The 17,538-nt window shown below is 48.8% G+C and overlaps 1 pseudogene; it reads right to left on the reverse strand.

The window, feature by feature from the left end:
• The window catches only part of LOC123169801 (bidirectional sugar transporter SWEET6b-like), an 18,906-nt pseudogene extending 3,085 nt beyond the window's left edge, over positions 1-15,821 (reverse strand).
• Positions 15,822-17,538: the final 1,717 nt, after the last annotated feature.

Consider the following 17,538-nt stretch of genomic DNA (forward strand, 5'->3'; position numbering starts at 1 on the left):
CTAGGCCTCCGGCGCCCGCTACGGGTCGGGGCGGGACGCCTCCTGGTTCCCTGCCATCCACGGTTAGGCTGCCAGTGGCAGCGGCGGGTCAGGGCGGGTCTGTTGGACCCCGGCCGACAGGGCCGACCACGGCGGTGACTACTGCTGCAGGGCAGGGCGGAGCAAACGGTCTGAGGCCATCTGCGGCCAACCAGGTCGCCGCCGCCGGAATTCAGCCACGTGCGGCGCCGCCGCCTCACTACGTCACGAGGCCGGCGCAAAAACGGTCGGGCCCAACGCAGACGCATCAGAACATGGTTGATGGAGGGACTAATGAACCGCCCCGGAGACAGTGGGGGGACGATTGTTACGATGCATATGGGGATGGCCAACACCGTGGTTCGTCATCCACGGGAGGTGGTCGTGGATATGCTTGGCAGAGTGATGGTTCTGCTGAGAGACCTTTTCTCGGCCCTCCGGGTGGTTTTGTTGAGGGAGCATCTGGCCCTGACTACCGGCAGCGAGGTGGTTATCGGGGTCCCCGTGGTGGTCGTGGTGGTGGTCGTGGTCGGTACCATAACAGGCAGCCTCCTCCACCTGCTGTTGTTGACCAGACGACCTCTGTCGTGGCAGCTGATCCCGCTCAGACGACAGACTTGCCTAGCCAGGCGATGGATGTCGTGACGGCGCTGGCCAACGCTGAGGTACCTGGGACTGTGGCTACAGCTGAGACGGGCGACAGGGCAGACTCGGAGAGAGCGTCCAAGTGGGCGCGTAAGAAGGAGAAGATGTTATGCTATCGATGTGGTGAGAAGGGTCACTTCATTGCTGAGTGCGTGGCGGAGTTTTGCGATTCGTGCGGTAGGCCAGCACATGTTACGGGGGATTGCCCGTTTTTGCGTGATCAGGTTCTGGCTCTTACAATGTATGGAGTATATTGTGCTGAGTTGATGTTCTTTGAGTCCCCGGCCGCGAGAGAGATTCCGATGGAGACTCGGAGTTTGACCACTGGGGTTGTGAAAGTTGCCCAGGGAGAGGCTTCTGAGGCTCAGATTGTGCAGAGGCTTCAGGAACTGGCTCCAGGTGACTTCCAGTGGGAGCTTGTCAGTATTGAGGCCAATATGTTCAAGGTTGACTTCCCAACTGTGGAAGATTTGCAGAGATTGCTGAGCTTTGAGCTGTGCAAAGTACCTGGCACTAAATGCATTCTGCAATTTCACGAGTGGAAGAAGGTTGAGCCACAGGGCAAGCCCCTTACTCAGGTTTTGGTTACGATTTTCCAGGGCTCCATCTGAGCCGATGCAGGATGCTCGGGTTGTGACTAGTTTGGGTATTATGGTTGAAAAAACCGAGAGAGTGGATATGGCCTTTACCCGCGCTCACGGGGTGGCCCGACTGCTGGTGAGTGCTCTGGACATTGAGTTCGTCCCTGATGTGGTCAAGTGGACTTATAGGGGACAGGTTTTCAATCCCGAGATTGAGTTTGAGGATACATATCGGTTTGCTGAGGCGATCAATGGGACTGATGTGGATATGCACGAGGGTGATGACAACACGGGTGCCAAGGAGGCACCGACTGATGATACTGGACGAGAGGTGTCCAACGGATCAGGCCCCATTTCTCAGACGCCCGGGGACGGGCCCGGCGTCGGGACGACACCATCTTCCTCAGTGCCTATGAGTTCTCTGAGGTTTGGGTCGTTTGAGCCAGCCTCCGCTCCTCCCAGACTCTGGAGCGATCGGGTGGAGTCTGATGATGTGTTTGAGCGCACACTCCCTGCTTTGAAGTTTGATGCTGCTCATAGTCCCATGAGCGGAGGCTTGGTGAGGAGTTTCTCGGTGACGACCTCGGATGGGGGAGGGGAGGTGGAGTCTGAGGTGGCTTCTCTCTCTCCCACTCTCCCCGCAGTCTCGATCGGGAGACGACGTCTACTGTGGAGGCTGCTCCTAGGGGAGGGAGTCCGGGGCAGGTGGCCTCGACTCCTTCCCCTCCTATCCTGGCGACGGAGATGTTGACGACGGCCTAGCGTGGGGGAGGCGGTCCGGGGCAGGTGGCCTCGGTCCCCTCTTCCCCTGTGGCGGCTAGAATGGCCGCTTCTCCTGTGGCGCCGGGAGGCAGTCCGGGGCAGGTGGCCTCGACCCTCCTTCCCCTGTGGCGGTTAGGGAGGCCGCTTCTCCTGCGGCACCGGTGACACCCTCTATCTAGAGGGTTGGGGCGGGAGGAGTGCTCGGGCCGGCGGCCCCCGCGCACCCCTCTCCTGGCACACCGGCGGCCCAGGGCCTCGGTTTGAGGCACTCGTCAGTGGGGCCTAGGAGCCCACCGCCGCTACCTCCGGTAACTCTGGCTAACCCTTCGAGGGATACAGCAAGAGGGGTTACTCGGGAGGAGGTCATAGCCTTTGGTGGGATCCCGGACCCGGTCTCTGCGGGGCGACGGATGAGTTGTCGTCTCCAGGAACACCCGGAGGTTGATGACATGCAGCAGAGGTGCGCCATGAGGGCGGCCAAGCTTCGTGACATTGAGGTCACTACTGGTATGTCGGTCAACGTTTCTAATTCTATCTTGCATTTTTCTAATGATGAGATTATTAATAATGCACACCAACTAGGAGTTTCACTAAGGAGTAATGATAGTGAAATTTCCAACTCGGTTAATGATCTCCTAGATTTCGAAGCGGAATGTGCTTTAGAAACGATTCAAAACTTAGCAGCGGTAAAACCCATGAATGATGCAGATATTGATGCGTTGGGGGTCAGAGTGCTCGATAATTTTTGTGCGAATCTTGCACCATCCAGTCCTGAGTTTGAGGAAGAGGATGCCACTTTAGAGGATGCAGTAGTTCGACCCACTGAGCCTGGTTATGAGGACCGGGTGGAGGACCAAAGCAAAACCAAATGCAAGTGGAAGCGGAAGATTTATCCTGCTTCAGCGGTACGTACGAGTGCTAGGTCCGTACTACCAAAAAATCTCATGATGAAATATGAAAGGAATCTTTTGGAATAGCAGAGGTCTGAAAGACTTGGCTAAAAGAAGGTTTATTGCAGATGCGTCTATCGAGCATAGATTGGATTTTATTGCTCTCTCGGAAACTGGTAGAGATAATTTTAAGCCCCAGTTTCTCAATACTTTATCGGGCGATGTCGATTTCGATTGGCACTGCCTGCCTCCGCGAGGAAGATCGGGTGGGATCTTACTTGGAGTGAGATGCGATTCGCTGGAAGTCCGAAGTGTAGTGATGGGTGACTTCGCGGTTAAGTTTTGGGTTAGGTCCAAAGCTGTTGGGTTTAATTGGGCTCTGGTGGCGGTTTATGGTGCCGCGCAGCCCGAGCTTAAACCAGAGTTTTTGGCGGATCTTGTTCGAATTTGCGGATCCGAGCAGCTCCCAATTTTAGTTGGGGGTGACTTCAATATCATTAGGAGGAGAGAGGAAAAGAATAATGATAATTTTGATGGCAGATGGTCGTTTATGTTTAATACCATTATTGAAAGCTTGGATCTGAGAGAGATAGAGCTTTCCGGTAGAAAATTTACTTGGGCTAATGCTTTGCCAAACCCGACGTTTGAGAAGCTGGATCGAGTCCTCGCGAGTGTCGAGTGGGAACAGAAATTCCCTTTGGCAACGGTCCAGGCTCTCTCGCGCGGAATCTCTGATCACCCACCTTTATTCGCGGACTCAGGTGAGCCAAACCACGTGGGAAACAAAAACTCCTTTTCATTCGAGCTGGCATGGTTTGAAAGTGAAGGCTTCTTGGATCTGATTGCCAGGGAATGGCTTAAGGATGCAGGAGGTAGGACTTCTGTTGAGCGCTGGCAGAATAAGATCAGGCATTTGAGAAGTTTCCTACGTGAGTGGGCTAAGCACCTTAGTGAGATTTATAAGGTTAAAAAGGAAAGGCTCCTTTCACTTATTCAGTCCCTAGATTTAAAAGCCGAATCCACGATTTTGCAAGCCGCGGAGTGTTGGGAATCGTAGCATAATTTTAAAATTTTCCTACGTTCACCAAGATGCATCTATGGAGTGTACTAGTAACGAGGGGAAGGGAGTGCATCTACATACCCTTGTAGATCGCGAGCGGAAGCGTTCCAATGAACGTGGATGACGGAGTCGTACTCGCCGTGATCCAAATCACCGATAACCGAGTGCCGAACGGACGGCACCTCCGCGTTCAACACACGTACGGTGCAGCGACGTCTCCTCCTTCTTGATCCAGCAAGGGGGAAGGAGAGGTTGATGGAGATCCAGCAGCACGACGGCGTGGTGGTGGATGTAGCGGGTCTCGTGCAGGGCTTCGCCGAGCTTCTACGAGAGAGAGAGAGGTGTTGCAGGGGAGGAGGGAGGCGCCCAAGGCTGTTGTGTGCTGCCCTCCCCCCCCCTTTATATAGGCCCCCTGGGGGGCGCCGGCCCTGGAGATCAGATCCAATGGGGGGGGGCGGCGGCCAAGTGGGGGGAAGGGGTGCCTTGCCCCCCAAGGCAAGGGGGAACTCCCCCCCTTAGGGTTCCCAACCCTAGGCGCAGGGGGGAGGCCCAAGGGGGGCGCCCCAGCCCACTAGGGGCTGGTTCCCTTCCACTTTCAGACCACGGGGCCCTCCGGGACAGGTGGCCCCACCCGGTGGACCCCCGGGACCCTTCCGGTGGTCCCGGTACAATACCGGTAACCCCCGAAACTTTCCCGGTGGCCGAAACTGGACTTCCTATATATAATTCTTCACCTCCGGACCATTCCGGAACCTCTCGTGACGTCCGGGATCTCATCCGGGACTCCGAACAACTTTCAGGTTTCCGCATACATATGTCTCTACAACCCTAGCGTCACCGGACCTGGAGTGTGTAGACCCTACGGGTTCGGGAGACATGCAGACATGACCGAGATGCCTCTCCGGTCAATAACCAACAGCGGGATCTGGATACCCATGTTGGCTCCCACATGTTCCACGATGATCTCATCGGATGAACCACGGTGTCGAGGATTCAATCAATCCCGTATACAATTCCCTTTGTCAATCGGTATGTTACTTGCCCGAGATTCGATCGTCGGTATCCCAATACCTTGTTCAATCTCGTTACCGGCAAGTCTCTTTACTCGTACCGCAATGCATGATCCCGTGACTAACGCCTTAGTCACATTGAGCTCATTATGATGATGCATTACCGAGTGGGCCCAGAGATACCTCTCCGTCACACGGAGTGACAAATCCCAGTCTCGATCCGTGGCAACCCAACAGACACTTTCGGAGTTACCCGTAATGCACCTTTATAGTCACCCAGTTACGTTGTGACGTTTGGCACACCCAAAGCACTCCTACGGTATCCGGGAGTTGCACGATCTCATGGTCTAAGGAAAAGATACTTGACATTGGAAAAGCTCTAGCAAACGAAACTACACGATCTTTTATGCCATGCTTAGGATTGGGTCTTGTCCATCACATCATTCTCCTAATGATGTGATCCCGTTATCAATGACATCCAATGTCCATAGTCAGGAAACCATGACTATCTGTTGATCAACGAGCTAGTCAACTAGAGGCTTACTAGGGACAGGTTGTGGTCTATGTATTCACACATGTATTACGATTTCCGGACAATACAATTATAGCATGAATAATAGACAATTACCATGAACAAAGAAATATAATAATAACCATTTATTATTGCCTCTAGGGCATATTTCCAACAGTCTCCCACTTGCACTAGAGTCAATAATCTAGTTACATTGTGATGAATCGAACACCCATTGCGTCCTGGTGTTGATCATGTTTTGCTCTAGGGAGAGGTTTAGTCAACGGATCTGCTACATTCAGGTCCGTATGTACTTTACAAATATCTATGTCTCCATTTTGAACACTTTCACGAATGGAGTTGAAGCGACGCTTGATATGCCTGGTCTTCCTGTGAAACCTGGGCTCCTTCGCAAGGGCAATAGCTCCAGTGTTGTCATAGAAGAGAGTCATTGGGCCCGACGCATTGGGAATCACCCCTAGGTCGGTAATGAACTCCTTCATCCAGACTGCTTCCTGTGCTGCCTCTGAGGCTGCCATGTACTCCGCTTCACATGTAGATCCCGCCACGACGCTTTGCTTGCAACTGCACCAGCTTACTGCTCCTCTATTCAAAATATACACGTATCCGGTCTGTGACTTCGAGTCATCCAGATCTTTGTCGAAGCTAGCGTCGACGTAACCCTTTACGACGAGCTCTTCGTCACCTCCATAAAGGAGAAACATATCCTTAGTCCTCTTCAGGTACTTCAGGATATTCTTGACCGCTGTCCAGTGTTCCTTGCCGGGATTACTTTGGTACCTTCCTACCAAACTTACGGCAAGGTTTACATCAGGTCTGGTACACAGCATGGCATACATAATAGACCCTATGGCCGAGGCATAGGGGATGACACTCATCTCTTCTATATCTTGTGCCGTGGTCGGGCATTGAGCCGTGCTCAATTGCACACCTTGCAATACAGGCAAGAACCCCTTCTTGGACTGATCCATACTAAACTTCTTCAATATCTTGTCAAGGTATGTACTCTGTGAAAGACCAATGAGGCGTCTTGATCTATCTCTATAGATTTTGATGCCTAATATATAAGCAGCTTCTCCAAGGTCCTTCATCGAAAAACACTTATTCAAATAGGCCTTTATACTTTCCAAGAATTCTATATCATTTCCCATCAATAATAAGTCATCCACATATAATATGAGAAATGCTACAGAGCTCCCACTCACTTTCTTGTAAACACAGGCTTCTCCATAAGTCTGTGTAAACCCAAACGCTTTGATCATCTCATCAAAGCGAATGTTCCAACTCCGAGATGCTTGCACCAGCCCATAAATTGAGCGTTGGAGCTTGCATACTTTGTTAGCATTCTTAGGATCGACAAAACCTTCCGGCTGCATCATATACAACTCTTCCTTAAGGAAGCCATTAAGGAATGCTGTTTTGACGTCCATCTGCCATATCTCATAATCATAGTATGCGGCAATTGCTAACATGATTCAGACGGACTTCAGCTTCGCTACGGGTGAGAAAGTCTCATCGTAGTCAACCCCTTGAACTTGTTGATAACCCTTAGCGACAAGTCGAGCTTTGTAGATGGTCACATTACCATCTGCGTCCGTCTTCTTCTTAAAGATCCATTTGTTTTCTATGGCTCGCCGCTCATCGGGCAAGTCAGTCAAAGTTCATACTTTGTTTTCATACATGGATTCTATCTCGGATTTCATGGCTTCTAGCCATTTGTCGGAATCCGGGCCCGCCATCGCTTCTTCATAGTTCGAAGGTTCACCGTTGTCTAACAACATGATTTCCAGGACAGGGTTGCCGTACCACTCTGGTGCGGAACGTGTCCTTGTAGACCTACGAAGTTCAGCAACTTGATCTGAAGCTTCATGATCATCATCATTAACTTCCTCCCCAGTCGGTGTAGGCACCACAGGAACATTTTCCCGCGCTGCGCTACTTTCCGGTTCGGAAGGGGTGACTATCACCTCATCAAGTTCCACTTTCCTCCCACTCAATTCTTTCGAGAGAAACTCCTTCTCCAGAAAGGACCCGTTCTTGGCAACGAAGATCTTGCCTTCGGATCTGAGGTAGAAGGTATACCCAATAGTTTCCTTAGGGTATCCTATGAAGACGCATTTTTCCGATTTGGGTTTGAGCTTTTCAGGTTGAAGTTTCTTGACATAAGCATCGCATCCCCAAACTTTTAGAAACGACAGCTTAGGTTTCTTCCCAAACCATAATTCATACGGTGTCGTCTCAACGGATTTCGACGGAGCCCTATTTAAAGTGAATGCGGCAGTCTCTAAAGCATAACCCCAAAATGAGAGCGGTAAGTCGGTAAGAGACATCATAGATCGCACCATATCCAATAGAGTGCGATTACGACGTTCGGACACACCATTTCTCTAAGGTGTTCCAGGCGGCGTGAGTTGTGAAACTATTCCACATTTCCTTAAGTGTGTACCAAATTCGTGACTTAAATATTCTCCACCACGATCTGATCGTAAGAATTTTATTTTCCTGTCACGTTGATTCTCAACTTCACTCTGAAATTCCTTAAACTTTTCAAAGGTTTCAGACTTGTGTTTCATTAGGTAGACATATCCATATCTACTTAAATCATCAGTGAGAGTGAGAACATAACGATATCCTCCGCGAGCCTCAACACTCATTGGACCACACACATCGGTATGTATGATTTCCAATAAGTTGGTTGCTCGCTCCATTGTTCCGGAGAACGGAGTCTTGGTCATCTTACCCATGAGACATGGTTCGCACGTGTCAAATGATTCGTAACCAAGAGACTCCAAAAGTCCATCTGCATGGAGCTTCTTCATGCTCTTGACACCAATGTGACCAAGGCGGCAGTGCCACAAGTATGTGGGACTATCGTTATCAACTTTACATCTTTTGGTATTCACACTATGAACATGTGTAACATCACGTTCGAGATTCATCAAAAATAAACCATTGACCAGCGGGGCATGACCATAAAACATATCTCTCAAATAAATAGAACAACCATTATTCTCAGATTTAAATGGGTAGCCATCTCGAATTAAACGAGATCCAGATACAATGTTCATGCTCAAAGCTGGCACTAAATAACAATTATTGAGGTTTAAAACTAATCCCGTGGGTAGATGCAGAGGTAGCGTGCCAACGGCGATCACATCGACCTTGGAACCATTCCCGACGCGCATCGTCACCTCGTCCTTTGCCAGTCTCCGTTTATTCCATAGTTCCTGTTTTGAGTTACAAATATGAGCAACCGCACCGGTATCAAATACCCAGGAGCTACTACGAGTACTGGTAAGGTACACATCAATTACTAGTATATCACATATACCTTGGGTGTTGCCGGCCTTCTTCTTGTCTGCTAAATATTTGGGGCAGTTCCGCTTCCAGTGACCACTTCCCTTGCAATAAAAGCACTCAGTCTCGGGCTTGGGTCCGTTCTTTGACTTCTTCCCGGTAACTGGCTTACCGGGCGCGGCAACTCCCTTGCCGTCCTTCTTGAAGTTCTTCTTACCCTTGCCCTTCTTGAACTTAGTGGTTTTATTCACCATCAACACTTGATGTTCTTTTCTGATCTCCCCTTCCGCTGATTTCAGCATTGAATATACCTCGGGGATGGTCTTTTCCATCCCCTGCATATTGTAGTTCATCACAAAGCTCTTGTAGCTTGGTGGAAGCGACTGGAGGATTCTGTCAATGACCGCGTCATCCGGGAGATTAACTCCCAGCTGAGACAAGCGGTTGTGCAACCCAGACATTCTGAGTATGTGCTCACTAACAGAACTGTTCTCCTCCATTTTACAGCTGAAGAACTTGTCGGAGAATTCATATCTCTCGACCCGGGCATGAGCTTGAAAAACCAGTTTCAGCTCCTCGAACATCTCATATGCTCCATGTTTCTCAAAACGCTTTTGGAGACCCGGTTCTAAGCTGTAAAGCATGCCGCACTGAACGAGGGAGTAATCATCAGCACGCTGCTGCCAAGCGTTCATAACGTCTTGGTTCTCAGGGATTGGTGCTTCACCTAGCGGTGCTTCTAAGACATAATCTTTCTTGGCTGCTATGAGGATGATCCTCAGGTTCCGGACCCAGTCCGTATAGTTGCTGCCATCATCTTTCAGCTTGGTTTTCTCTAGGAACGCGTTGAAATTGAGGACAACGTGGGCCATTTGATCTACAATACATAGTGTAAAGATTTAGACTAAGTTCATGATAATTAAGTTCATATAATCAAATTATTTAATGAACTCCCACTCAGATAGACATCCCTCTAGTCATCTAAGTGAAACATGATCCGAATTCGACTAGGCCGTGTCCGATCATCACGTGAGACGGACTAGTCAAGATCGGTGAACATCTCCATGTTGATCGTATCTTCTATACGACTCATGCTCGACCTTTCGGTCCTCCGTGTTCCGAGGCCATGTCTGTACATGCTAGGCTCGTCAAGTGAACCTAAGTGTATTGCGTGTGTTCTAAGGCCATGTCTGTACATGCTAGGCTCGTCAACACCCGTTGTATTCGAACGTTAGAATCTATCACACCCGATCATCACGTGGTGCTTCGAAACAACGAACCTTCGCAACGGTGCACAGTTAGGGTGAACACTTTCTTGAAATTATTATAAGGGATCATCCTACTTGCTACCATCGTTCTAAGCAAATAAGATGCAAAAACATGATAAACATCACATGCAATCAAATAGTGACATGATATGGCCAATATCATCATGCTCCTTTGATCTCCATCTTCGGGGCACCATGATCATCTTTGTCACCGGCATGACACCATGATCTCCATCATCATGATCTCCATCATTGTGTCTTCATGAAGTCGTCACGCCAACGATTACTTCTATGGCTAACGCTTTTAGCAATAAAGTAAAGTAATTTACATGGCGTTTATTTAATGACACGCAGGTCATACAAAATAATAAAGACAACTCCTATGGCTCCTGCCGGTTGTCATACTCATCGACATGCAAGTCGTGATTCCTATTACAAGAATATGATCAATCTCATACATCACATATATCATTCATCACATCTTCTGGCCATATCACATCACATAGCATTTGCTGCAAAAACAAGTTAGACGTCCTCTAATTGTTGTTGCAAGTTTTTATGTGGTTTGTAGGTTTCTAGCAAGAACGATTTCTTACCTACGTATGACCACAACGTGATTTGCCAATTTCTATTTACCCTTCATAAGGACCCTTTTCATCGAATCTGTTCCGACTAAAGTAGGAGAGACAGACACCCGCTAGCCACCTTATGCAACTAGTGCATGTCAGTCGGTGGAACCTGTCTCACGTAAGCGTACGTGTAAGATCGGTCCGGGCCGCTTCATCCTACAATGCCGCCGAAACAAGAAACGACTAGTAGCGGCAAGAAGAATTGGCAAACTCAACGCCCACAACTGCTTTGTGTTCTACTCGTGCATAGTAACTACGCATAGGCCTGGCTCATGATGCCACTGTTGGGAATCGTAGCATAATTTTAAAATTTTCCTACGTTCAGCAAGATGCATCTATGGAGTGTACTAGCAATGAGGGGAAGGGAGTGCATCTACATACCCTTGTAGATCGCGAGCGGAAGTGTTCCAATGAACGTGGATGACGGAGTCGTACTCGCCGTGATCCAAATCACCGATGACCGAGTGCCGAACGGACGGCACCTCCGCGTTCAACACACGTACGGTGCAGCGACGTCTCCTCCTTCTTGATCCAGCAAGGGGGAAGGAGAGGTTGATGGAGATCCAGCAGCACGACGGCGTGGTGGTGGATGTAGCGGGTCTCGTGCAGGGCTTCGCCGAGCTTCTACAAGAGAGAGAGAGGTGTTGCAGGGGAGGAGGGAGGCGCCCAAGGCTGTTGTGTGCTGCCCTCCCTCCCCCCCCTTTATATAGGCCCCCTGGGGGGGCGCCGGCCCTGGAGATCAGATCCAAGGGGGGGTGGCGGCCAAGTGGGGGGAAGGGGTGCCTTGCCCCCCAAGGCAAGGGGGAACTCCCCCCCCTTAGGGTTCCCAACCCTAGGCGCAGGGGGGAGGCCCAAGGGGGGCGCCCCAGCCCACTAGGGGCTGGTTCCCTTCCACTTTCAGCCCACGGGGCCCTCCGGGACAGGTGGCCCCACCCGGTGGACCCCCGGGACCCTTCCGGTGGTCCCGGTACAATACCGGTAACCCCCGAAACTTTCCCGGTGGCCGAACCTGGACTTCCTATATATAATTCTTCACCTCCGGACCATTCCGGAACCTCTCGTGACGTCCGGGATCTCATCCGGGACTCCGAACAACTTTCGGGTTTCCGCATACATATGTCTCTACAACCCTAGCGTCACCGGACCTTAAGTGTGTAGACCCTACGGGTTCAGGAGACATGCAGACATGACCGAGACGCCTCTCCGGTCAATAACCAACAGCGGGATCTGGATACCCATGTTGGCTCCCACATGTTCCACGATGATCTCATCGGATGAACCACGGTGTCGAGGATTCAATCAATCCCGTATACAATTCCCTTTGTCAATCGGTATGTTACTTGCCCGAGATTCGATCGTCGGTAACCCAATACCTTGTTCAATCTCGTTACCGGCAAGTCTCTTTACTCGTACCGCAATGCATGATCCCGTGACTAACGCCTTAGTCACATTGAGCTCATTATGATGATGCATTACCGAGTGGGCCCAGAGATACCTCTCCGTCACACGGAGTGACAAATCCCAGTCTCGATCCGTGCCAACCCAACAGACACTTTCGGAGATACCCGTAATGCACCTTTATAGTCACCCAGTTACGTTGTGACGTTTGGCACACCCAAAGCACTCCTACGGTATCCGGGAGTTGCACGATCTCATGGTCTAAGGAAAAGATACTTGACATTGGAAAAGCTCTAGCAAACGAAACTACGCGATCTTTTATGCCATGCTTAGGATTGGGTCTTGTCCATCACATCATTCTCCTAATGATGTGATCCCGTTATCAATGACATCCAATGTCCATAGTCAGGAAACCATGACTATCTTTTGATCAACGAGCTAGTCAACTAGAGGCTTACTAGGGACAGGTTGTGGTCTATGTATTCACACATGTATTACAATTTCCGGACAATACAATTATAGCATGAATAATAGACAATTACCATGAACAAAGAAATATAATAATAACCATTTATTATTGCCTCTAGGGCATATTTCCAACACGGAGCTTCATGATAAACTAGAAGCGGAGATGAGGTTGAAAGAACTTCTCCGTGAAGAGGAATTAAAGTGGGCGTTGCGGGCTAAGCTCCGCAAAGTTGTCCAGGGGGACGCGAACACTCAATTCTTTCACTTGATTACTAATGGCAAGCACAGAAAGAAGAGAATCTTTCAGCTTGAACAAGATGAAGGAACTATTTTGGGACAGGATAACCTAAAACTATACATAACCGAGTATTATAAGCAGTTATTTGGGCCTCCGGAGGATAGTTGTGTGTGTCCCTGGATGAGTCCAGGATTGAGGATGTGCCTCAACTAACTGCTAATGATAATGATATTTTGGTTGCCCCGTTCTCGGAGAAAGAGGTGTTTGAAGCTATTGCGTAGATGAAAAACAATACGGCTCCAGGGCCGGATGGATTTCAGGCGGAGTTCTATAAAAAGTGTTGGCATATTATTAAGGGGGATTTGTTACCAATGTTCCATGATCTATTCTCTGGACAGCTTCAGTTATTTCACTTAAATTTTAGAACAATAACACTGCATCCTAAGAAAATGGGTGCGGTGAGAATTGAGCAGTTCAGGCCGATCTGCCTTCTCAATGTTAGTTTCAAAATTTTCACCAAGGTTGGGACTAATAGGCTCACACAGATTGCGCATTCTGTGGTGCAGCATTCCCAAACTGCTTTCATGCCGGACAGAAACATCCTAGAAGGGGTGGCGGTCCTTCATGAAACGCTCCATGAAATTCACACGAAAAAATTAGATGGAGTTGTTTTTAAGGTGGATTTCGAGAAAGCGTACGATAAAGTCAAATGGCCATTCCTTCAACAGGCATTGCGTATGAAAGATTTTGATGAAGCGTGGCGCCACCAGGTAGAATCGTTTACGCAAAAAGGGAGTGTTGGAATTAAAGTGAATGCCGACATAGGTCATTATTTCCAGACACATAAGGGCCTGGGACAAGGGGATCCGATGTCCCCTATCCTGTTCAACATTGTAGTTGATATGTTGGCAATTTTGATAGGTCGGGCTAAGGAGGCTGGTCAGGTGGGTGGCTTGGTACCTCATCTAGTTGATGGAGGTGTGTCTATCCTACAGTACGTTGATGATACGATCATCTTTATGGAGCATGACTTGGCCAAAGCGAGAAATATGAAGCTGGTGTTATGCCTTTTTGAACAATTGACCGAGTTAAAGATTAACTTTCACAAAAGCGAATTGTTCTGCTTTGGTAGAGCCAAAGACGAACAAGAGGCGTATAGGCAATTGTTTGGGTGCGAATTGGGGACTTTACCTTTTACGTACTTAGGTATACCAATCCACCATCGTAAGCTAACAAACAGAGAATGGAAGTGCATCGAGGACCGCTTTGAAAAGAACCTGAGTTGCTGGAAGGGCAAGCTCATGTCATACGGAGGCCGATTAATTCTAATAACTCGGTTCTCACGAGTATGCCTATGTTTCTTTTGTCGTTCTTCGAAGTCCCAGTTGGAGTTAGGAAAAGACTGGACTTCTATCGATCACGAATCTTCTGGCAGGGCGATGAACTAAAAAGAAAATACTGACTCGCCAAATGGGATATCATCTGTCGACCGAAAGACCAAGGGGGTCTTGGTATTGAGAATCTTGAGATCAAGAACAGATGTCTTCTCAGCAAGTGGCTGTGGAAGTTATCGATTGAGACTGATGCCACTTGGGCGCAGATCCTCCGTAGCAAGTATCTTCACTCCAAAACTTTGTCCCAGGTGACAGCAAGGCCGACTGACTCACCTTTTTGGAAAGGGCTTATGAATGTCAAATTAACCTTGTTTAGTAGGACAAAGTTTATTATCGGTAACAGTGCTAGTACGCGATTCTGGGAGGATACTTGGCTCGGAGAGACCCCCCTGCCATTCAATACCCGTCTCTGTATCGTATTGTTCAACGACGTGAGGCGTTCGTTGCAACGGTACTTCAATCCAACCCCCTTAATATTTAGTTCAGAAGGACGCTAGTTGGCAATTGTTGGGAAGAATGGATCCATCTAGTAAGTAGACTGATGGAGGTTCAGTTATCTCAACAGCCCGATAAATTACGCTGGAAGCTTACTAGGTCTGGAGAGTTTACAGTAAAATCAATGTATGTTGATGTTATCAATTCAAGCTCGATTCCTAGTTCCAAACATGTTTGGGCTGTCAAAGTTCCTTTGAAAATCAAAGTGTTTATGTGGTTTGTCCATAAACAAGTTATATTAACCAAGGACAATTTGACAAAGTGTAATTGGACAGGACCTACTAGGTGTAGTTTCTGTGATTGGGATGAAACTATCAAACACCTTTTTCTTGATTGCCCGTTAGCCAAAGTTCTATGGCAGACAGTCCATATTGCATTTAATATTACTCCACCGAGTTCTGTCAACACGTTATTTGGAACGTGCCCTCACGGGATAGAGCCCGAAACAGCGAGACATATTCGCGTAGGAGTCTCTGCTTTATTGTGGGCAGTCTGGAACTGCATAAATGATTTGGTTTTTAATATAACAACAAATATTCATTTTTTGCACGTTATTTCCCGAGCCACTGCGTTGATCCGTATGTGGTCACTACTCACTCCGACGGAGGCCAGGGAGCGTTTGGTTACTGGATCTATCCGCTGGAAGATGGTAGCACGGGATATCTTCAACCGGTTTGGATGGCGGTCATGTAATAGGATAGGCAATTAGTTTACCTATCTCTCTTATGCCAGCCGGTTGTGGCTTTTTATGGCTAGTTTGTCTTTTGGCCCTTTTAGCTCTTTGTGAGCTCTCCTTTATTTTCGTTTTGAGACTTTAAGACCTTGTTAAACCTATTTATTTATTTAATAGGTTGGCCGTATGCATCGTTCTGATGCAGAGGCCGGGGAGTTCCCCCATTTCGAAAAAAAGGGTCCGGCTTGAACTTCTCCACGTCCTTGGCCGCGCATATCCTCCAGAACGTCGGCCTGCGCGCATGCACAGGCAAAGGAAACAAAAGCTACCAACAACCACCTTCCATATACACAGATGGGGCAAGAGGAGGGTGCATGGCTTACGCAGGGGAGAGATAGAGGCCAAAGGTGATGACATTGCCGATGATGCCGACCATGTTGCGAGCTGCGTCGGCGGAAACCATTTTGCTCGCCGGGGAGGAGACGGCGGCTGACTTGAGGAAGAGGAAGGAGGTTTGTTGTGATCTGGCTTGGCGATGAGACAAGCCGAGCTTATAGGCGTGGACCGGTTCCCCGAGTTATCCCCTGATCGATAGATATGCATGGTTAGGTGTTACACCGACGGTTAGACTGGGTTTTACTTCTGTTTTTTTAGCAGACTGCCTGGGTTTTACTGTTCCTCGAGCCTGGGTATACGCAAGATCCGAGTCTAGCTCGTGTTTTTTTCTTTTCTTTTTTAGAACGTCTGGCTCGTGGGTTAGACTGCCAAGTCATACGACGTTGGGTGTAACGTGCGTGGCCTGACCGGGAAAGTGAAAGAAAAGCGGGGCATGCATCCTCCTCGTACGCAAGTGCCGTGCCAGGGCTGATCCAAACCAACATAGTGTTGCAAGACACCGGATGAAGATAGGATAGATGAATTTCCCTCAAAAAGGATCAGTTCAGGAGGTTGATATAGATTGATGGCGAACGACGGGGCGAACGACGTGCGATGGCGAGTCTCCTACGCCACTGACCTCGTGACGGGCAAGCTCGCCTTCTCCGACGGGATTCTTCTGTTGGAAATATGCCCTAGAGGCAATAATAAAATGGTTATTATTGTATTTCCTTGTTCATGATAATTGTCTATTATTCATGATATAATTGTATTAACTGGAAACCGCAATACATGTGTGAATACATAGACCACAACATGTCCCTAGTAAGCCTCTAGTTGACTAGCTCATTGATCAATAGATGGTTATGGTTTCCTGACCATGGACATTGGATGTCATTGATAAAGGGATCACATCATTAGGAGAATGGTGTGATGGACAAGACCCAATCCTAAGCATAGCACAAGATCGTGTAGTTCGTTTGCTAAGAGCTTTTCTAATGTCAAGTATCGTTTCTTAGACCATGAGATTGTGCAACTCCCGGATACCGTAGGAATGCTTTGGATGTACCAAACGTCACAACGTAACTTGGTGGCTATAAAGGTGCACTACAGGTATCTCCGAAAGTGTCTGTCGGGTTGGCACGAATCGAGACTGGGATTTGTCACTCCGTATGACGGAGAGGTATCTCTGGGCCCACTCGGTAATGCATCATCATAATGAGCTCAATGTGACTAAGAAGTTAGCCACGGGATCATGCGTTACGGAACAAGTAAAGAGACTTGCCGGTAACGAGATTAAACGAGGTATTGGGATACCGACGATCGAATCTCGGGCAAGTAACATACCGATGGACAAAGGGAATTGTATACGGGATTGATTGAATCCCCGACATCGTGGTTCATCCGATGAGATCATCGTGGAACATGTGGGAGCCAATATGGGTATCCAGATCCCGCTATTGGTTATTGGCCGGAGAGGTGTCTCGGTCATATCTGCATGGTTCCCGAACCCATAGGGTCTACACACTTAAGGTTCGGTGATGCTAGAGTTGTTATGGGAAATAGTATGTGGTTACCGAAGGTTGTTCGGAGTCCCGGATGAGATCCCGGACGTCACGAGGAGTTCCGGAATGGTCTGGAGACGAAGATTTATATATGGGAAGTCCTTATTCGGTCGCCGGAAGTGTTCGGGGGTATATCGGTATTGTACCGGGACCACCGAAAGGGTTCCGGCGGTCCACCGGGAGGGTCCACCTGCCCCGGAGGGCCCTATGGGCCGAATATAGAGGGGAACCAGCCCCTAG

Source organism: Triticum aestivum, chromosome 7D (assembly GCF_018294505.1).
Source record: "Triticum aestivum cultivar Chinese Spring chromosome 7D, IWGSC CS RefSeq v2.1, whole genome shotgun sequence".
Taxonomy (NCBI): domain Eukaryota; kingdom Viridiplantae; phylum Streptophyta; class Magnoliopsida; order Poales; family Poaceae; genus Triticum; species Triticum aestivum.